This window comes from Rhinolophus ferrumequinum, chromosome 5, assembly GCF_004115265.2.
Source record: "Rhinolophus ferrumequinum isolate MPI-CBG mRhiFer1 chromosome 5, mRhiFer1_v1.p, whole genome shotgun sequence".
In the NCBI taxonomy this organism is placed as follows: domain Eukaryota; kingdom Metazoa; phylum Chordata; class Mammalia; order Chiroptera; family Rhinolophidae; genus Rhinolophus; species Rhinolophus ferrumequinum.
This window is the reverse complement of record NC_046288.1, coordinates 34,607,455-34,615,340: the sequence shown is the minus strand read 5'-3', so window position 1 is coordinate 34,615,340 and position 7,886 is coordinate 34,607,455.

Sequence of the window (7,886 nt, the reverse complement as noted above, 5' to 3'; positions counted from 1 at the left end):
TGAGTAGCTTCCTGAGTTACATCAGCCAACATTTAGTCAGGACTATTACGTGCTAGGTACTGTGCCAAGAGCTGGACATGAATGAGATCTGGCCCCTACCCTCAGTGTTCCACATTAACAGTGTCGCAAAATTGGTATATGGAAACGGAAGTAAAAAATAGACATTTTCATTGGTGGGTTCATTCCTTCATGTTAACAGATAAAGAAGCCATGGACCTTATCCTCAAAGAGCTTACTTATTAATATTTGGTTTATACTTATTTACAAAACTCCCACAGCAGTGGGAGGTGGGATTTTTTTGTAAACCCTTTGGTGAGTCAACATTTATTGAGTGTTTACTATGTCCTAGGCACTAATCTTGATGCCATGGATACAAAGATGAAAACTACTTGCAAGAATCTGATAGGAAACAAACAAATTAGAGCTAGACAAAAAGTGCTCTGTGTTCTGTGACTGGTCAACCAATTCTTCCCGGAGGACCTTAGAATTTCGTCTCTGAGAAGGACACTGGATCAGATCGTAAAAGATCATTTCTTGCTAGGTACAGAATAGAAGATAAAGGGTGTGGCCAAGAATACCTCCAGACACTTAGGAGTGCTGGGGGTGGGGGGAGGACAAAGGTAAGCGCAAGTCCTTACTGCGCTAGTCTTAATCCAGGAGACATATGCTAGAATTCAGGGTTCCCTGAAGCTAGCAGTGGGGACTTTATTAAAATGCACTGAATTCTGGGGATTTTCAGATCATCTTCAGTGAATAAAGGCCCTGGGGACAAACTTTAATTAAGAATAAAAAATGTGGGCAAGCACAGAAGATATACCCATATGAAAAGGGATAGTAGCAGGAGGCTAGAACCAAAATCAGACTCCTAATTTATGCTCAGGGAACTGCTAGCTCCTGAGAGCACTGTTTTTCAGTAGTTCTCAAACATTAGTGGGGAGGGAGGGATCAATGTGGTTTCTTGTAAATTCTCCTGAGAGTCTAGTGCTGTAGTTGTGAGGTGAGTTAGGTCTAAAATTTTGCTTTATTATTTATTTTTTTTTGCATAACAAACACCCCCCGCAATTCGGACACAGATGATCAACAGACTACAGTCTTTAGAGTTGCAGCAAGCGTTCTGATAAAAGAGGGGAAAATTCCACGGCTCTGAAATCTAAAACACTAAAGGTTTCAAAAAGTACCAGAAAGTTAGATGCTGTCACTGGATGTGACATACTGACTCAACAAAGCCGCATACAGAGCTGCAGAGCTAAAACTGTTTTGCGTATTTGCCCAGAAACATCAAGAAATTGATCCAAGCCTAGAAAAGTGTTTTTGTAAATACCATGGGATAGGAATAAGGAAATTGCTATTTCTGGACGTGTTGCTAATTCTGCTTTAACTCTTCCATCCTGTATCTGCAAGTTTCTGAGGGGCTGTACTCTCAGAGCTGGCGACAGCCACTCACTGGGAAGAAAAGCTGAGCCCGGTGGAGGTTAAGGCCAATGAATTTTGCCTCCACCCCGGAACCAGTCAGATTTGACCAGACAGTCCTTTCCCAAGCTTAAAGTGACCCTGCCCCTCTGAGAGAGGAAAAACAAGTCAGAAATGAGGTAGAGGATGGTTCAGAATGAAGCATAGGAGAGAGAAGGAACTTTTCATCCATCTTCTGAGCTGAAGCTTACCTTTCAAAAAATATTCTGTTTCAGTTTTTCTGAGGAAATAGGACAAACTATATTCTTGTATGCTAAAAATAAAGGAAAGGCTGCAAAGCCATTCTGTGAACTGAATTACCAGGTTTTTTATTCTTAAAAAAAAAAACTTTAAAAATTGAATTTCCAATGGGCAGGCTGTTTCATATTTAGAAACTTCAATTCAGATATAGATGATAAATTGATTTTTTTTTCACCTTAGTATAACTTTAAAATCACTTGTTTCTCAGCCCTGACTCAGTATACAGCTCGTCAATGTCTCCAGGGGGATCATTTTGCAGGAAAAGAGTGACATCTGCAGGAGTGCTGTGTCACTACATGGTAGAAACCACAGGAATTCTCGAAAATCCATTTGTCAGTGTGCAGATTACACACTCAGCAAGTTGCCTGCACACAATACTCTCTCAACAAATGATTATTGCTGCTTGTGTGATGGTGATGGTGGTGTTATATGCTTTTATACTGTATTTCTTGAAATTAAAAAAACAAAACCAAAAAACGCCCAAGGAAGAAAAGTGCCAGAGGCTATTCAAATTATTCATATTGTTTTGTTTTTCATAGGAACCCTTCCAGACAGATGAGAATCTATTTTGTTTTTAAAGACCTCATAAAAAGAAATTCCACAAACTCCCACATCCACCGTGGCTCTACAGTCTGCAGCAGGGCCAGGCTTAGGCAAACTTGGTTAAGTATGTAAATTTAGTTTGAGGAGCTCTCCAACCTCTTTTCAGAATACACAACATCTCCCATGTCAGAACATATATTACTCATCTGTTCAATAAACATTTGTTGTGCACCTACTGTGTGCCAGGCACTATTATTTAGCCTGGGTTCAATGGTGAACATAATACGTTTCCTGTCCTTAGAAAGTAAATAGTCTGCTGATCCTGCAAGACTCCAGGGTCCTCCTGCTTCTTTTTCCCTCACTGTCTGCCGCTTCCCTTTTCAGGTTCTCATCCGTTCTTCTTTATAAACAGTTTATGCTAGGAACTTCCCATAATCTTCCTCACTCCCAACAAAACTAACTGCCTGCGCTTCATTTTCTCAGTTACTATCTAGATAGCAACCAGCTCATCTGGTAAACTATCCCATGCCAGTTATTAATGGATCACATCACCAAGGTACTTTCAACACACTTTAACGGGGTCTTTCTGAAGACACGATAGCATGTAGGCCTTTGTGTTGAACTGATGGAGACAATGTCTGAGTTAGGCAGGGCCCTGGTGCAGCCCTACCTCACTCACGTGGTACCTCGTCTTCCAGAGCTCGCTGCCAACCTTGACTTTTTGATTTTATGCCACTGTTGAGGCCTAGCTTCAACAGAGTTGAAGAATATACACCCAATCACCTTTTATCCTAAGGAGCTCCTTTAAATTCCTGATAAATGTAAGTCTCCTCTCATTCTTCTCTTTGCCTTAAACTCCCTATAGTGATCTAAAACTTCCACTGAAAAATGCAAAATTATGTCCATTTGCATTTTTCGTCTATTCTGCATATTTTCCTAAATTTTGTACAGCAAAGGGCCAGAAGATAAAGTTACCACTTCTCCTTCTCAATTTTGTAAGTTATAATCAGGTACAAGACAATTAATAACCTGCTATTCCCCCTTGTTTTAAGAGGCTCTGTCTCCAGGTAGTTATTGACCTGTGCTCTTGGCTATTCTGCAAGTTGGTGTTTGTTTAGGATTCTGGGCCTTGTTGGTAGTGATACGGTTTCTGACAGCATTTAATTACCTAAAATGTGTTAGTATTCTTAAGAAATACAAATTAAGACACATGTTTCCTTCATTTAATTGAACTAAATGGTAGTGGATGTACTTGCATTATTACTAAGAAATAAGAAGTCAAAAAAAAAAAGATAGGGTTTGTGTCCCAAGATGTCAACATTTTCGATGGGGCATAAGTTTATACATGTTAATATCTATCTGTAATCTTAAAAAGGCCCATTGGCAGACTGCACCAACTTCCCTTGAATATTTCCTTGGATCTGATTGTTTTTTCACTTTCTCTTTCAAGTCTCCCCGGACAAAAAGTGATCTGTAACAACCCCCTACAAACATGACCAAAATATATAAATAAGCCGTGGGAATTTATTGCTCAGGAAATTTAAAATGCTACAGGAGAAAGGAATTGAACGTTACTGCTGCCTTTTCCATGGCAGGCACTTTGTACATCTGATCCTCTCGAGAGCCCTGTCAAGTCATTTAGGTTGTGTAAAACAATTCTCATCTAACAGATAAGACTATCAAAGCCAAGAGAGAGTCTGTAACCTGCCAGTACGTGATACTTGAGATTCGGCCTCCTGTACGTCGGAGTCTAGAGCACACGCTCCCGCCATGATACCTGAGGATCCTTATTCTAAGTGCTGGTGTGAATTTCAAATGAAAAGATAGGCTTAGTATTGAAATGTGACAAAGCTACCAAAAAGGCATGCACTCTGATGGAGCACCTTAAAGCGGAACACCAAAAGAGAGTACTATAAAAATAGACAAACATTTAGAAAGGACTTGTGCTTATATATTTAATGTACATTAGAGATGAACAAACTATGTTTATCACTCGTGGAGGCTTTTAAGTGTAATTTTCAAAGTGCAGCCATTTGGAGATTAGACATTATAATACAGTATCTGCACGTCATTTGTGAGGAATGAGATTTCACTACTGCTGTAAATACAGTTTAGGCTAAAAACCTTGACTCCTAGAATAATGAAGAAGCTTATCACATTTAACCGTTATTGATTTCTGTCCTATAGCATGTTTCAGTCTATTTAGAATAGCATTCTATGGCTAATATGATTTGCTGTGCAATTAGTAAAAATAGATTTGTCTGATCCTAATATTCATTCTAAATATTTTGATGTAACACTATTTGTTCATTCCTTTATTCATTAAAAATTTATTGTAAAACAGTTTACGATTCTATACAAAATTAAGCATGCAATTACAGTATAACCATAAACCAATGATTGCATTTTGGGGCATTTATCTCAAAGAAAAGAAAAATTATGTTCGCACAAAAACCTGTACACTAGTGTACACAGCAGCTACGTTTGTGATAGCCCAGAACTGGAAATAACCCAGACGTCCTTCAACAAGTAACTGGTTAAACAAATGGTGGTACATCCATACAGTGGAATACTATTCAGCAACAAAAAGGAATGAACTATCCATACATACAACATCTTGGATGAATCTGAAGGGAATTGTACTGAGTGGAAAAAAAAATCCAATTCCAAAAGGTTACACAGTGTATGATTCAATTTATACAGCATTTTTTATATAAAACAGTTCTAGAAACAGAGAACGGATTAGTGGTTGCCAGGGGCTAAAGAGAGAGTGGGAATAAGAATGAAGTAGGTATGTCTAGAAAAGGACAACCAGAGCGATCCTTGTGGTAATGGAAACATTCTGTGCCTGACGTATCAGTGTCAGCATCGTGGCTGTGATAATGTACTACAGTTTTGCAACATGTTATCATTGGGGGAACTGGGTAAAGGGTACAGGGGATCTCTATTATTTCCTACAAGTGCATGTGAGTCTACAATGACCTCAAAACAAAACGTTTAATTTTAAAAAAGATATTTAACACCTAAGGCACTGGAATTACAAACAGAATGAAGACTCCTTAAAGGACATTAAACACCTACTACAAGAAAGCAGGTAAGTCCACTGCTGTGCAAACTGTAGTTTGCATAGATATCAAAGGGTCCCAGAGGAAAAGCGCTGAATCTAGAGCTGAGATAAGGGGATACAGAAAGTTGCTCAGAAAAGGTGATGCTGCAGCGGAGACTTGAAGGATTAGCAGGAGTTATCCTGGCAAAGAGAGGAGAGAAGAAGGTGGAGGGCCTTTGCACATCAAAGGCAAGAACATGGGAAATACTGTGGTGTGTGCAGGAAACCAAGCAGTCTGGGTTGTTGTGTGCGTAGTGGGTAAGGGAGCTGCGACAGACAAGGCGCATCTCAATCCTAAAGCAGGATCTAGGTTTGGAAGGTGCATTATTTTAAATGGCTTATAGTATATCCTATAGGGTATAGCCAGAGATTACAGGCTTGTCTGGATCTCTGTCTGTTTGTTTATAGCAATAAGTAAGATTTAGGTTTAGAGGTTTAAAAGGGCATACGGGTGGAGACTGGATTGTGAGTTGAAGTTGGGGACCAGAAGTAGCTGGTGAAATATGATAAGGATTTAAACTATAGTAGTGACAATAGAAATGAAGAAAAGGGTGGATTTGACAGATTTAACAGAGACGGAATCCAACGGTATATGGTGATTGGTTGAATGTAAGGAGGGAAGATAAGGAGAAAATCTAGGGCATGGTTGCAAATGAGTAGAAGTAGGATGCTGCTTACCAGCCCTGAGAAAACATCATGAATTACACTCCATGTTTCCAGTCAGCTGTCCTAGGAGCCACTACCTATCCATTGAAAGAGCAACCAGGTGCCTGAGAATACGAATCTAGAACAATCAACTGCAAGATTTCCTAATAAAATTAATAAAGTTTAAATTTTAAAGAAATCTGCCCTGCATCTAATCAAAAGAGCATATGATTTATACGGAAAAGAAAATTTGATTATCATCAGATTCTATAGCAACAATACTTTATGTTGTTGAAAATGTATTAACACGGGGATGTAAAGTACAGCATAGGGAATATAGTCAATAATATTGTAATAACTATGTATGGTGTCAGATGGCTACGGGACATAGCAGGGCGATCACTTTGTAAGTTTGATAAATGTCTAATCACTATGTTGTACACCTGAAATTAATGTAATACTGTATGCCAACCATAATTAAAAAATAAAAGAAACTTTTAAATGTATTAACATATTTAAGATACAGACAGAACATGTAAGTCAAGGATATTAACCTTTAAGTAGGAAGGACACAGACACACTTTTATCAACGTATAAGAATTCAGTATTGTTCCCATAAGCCTTTTTCCAAGGAATTTCCTACAAAACAAGTGGCAGGAAAACAAAATGACTTGGAGACATTAACATAATGACTACTAGTGAGTATTAAATACTTGTAGAACTAAATGAGGGATAACAGAGAAAGAGTATAGCATAGAATGGCTATATGATCTAATAGTGTAGATATAGTACAACTATAAAAACAAAATGGGAGAGAGGTGGGAATAGCCGTAGCATATGCAAAAAAATTAACTGTTTTCAGTAATCGTAATTGTTGGTGGTAATACTGGTATTGTAATCTGATATTGTGTGTAGAATGTGCGATAAAACAAGAAAGTAATTATGTGATGTTCTACTTAGATCGTCCATGCATCCTTGATAACCAGGATTGCTCAGTGAAAACCCCATAGTGCTGAATTTTAATTGGAAATATCACTATGAACTCACATGGTATCTAATCTTTAAATACAAGTATCTCGATGAAGATACCTCGCACCCAGATTATGGTTTTGAAATACTATTTTGCATTAAAGAAAACTAGTCAAACTAGATTCCAAGCGCAGCTGTAACATACTACCACAAATTTGGAGGCTGAAAAAAACAACAAAAATGTATTCTCTCAAAGTTCTGGAGGCCAGACATCTGAAATCAAAATGTCAGCAGGGCCACGCTTCCTCTGAACGCTCTAGGGGAGAATTCCTTGCATCTTCCAAGCTTCTGGTGCCTTCACGTGCTCTTTGGTTTCTAGCCGCTTACCTCCGATCTCTGCCTCTGTCTTCACATGCCCTTCCTTCTCTTTGTGTTTGTCTCACTCTCTTCCTTCTCTTATAAGGACACACTTCATTGGATTTAGGACCCAACCCAATCCAGGCTGAAGTCATTGTGAAATCTTTAACTTAACTGCATCTGCAAAGACCATTTTCCAAATAAGGTCACATCCCCAGGTTCCAGGAGGACATATATGGGGGCGAGAGACCATTCAATCGTCTATACTTTGACCACTGGCCCCATAAAATTCATTTCTAGCTAACATGCAAAACTCATTCACTCCATGCCAGCATTCCGAAAAGTCTCAACACATCACAACATCAACTCTAAAATTTCATCAAAATATCACCAGCTCAAAAATCCCAAATCTCATCTAAATCATGATATGAGTGAGACTCTGTGTATGATCCATCCTGTGACACAATTCTTCTCTATCTGTAGACCTATGAATCTAGAAAAACAAGCTCTCTGCTCCCCAAATACAATGGTGGGGCAGGCACAGGATAGACATTCC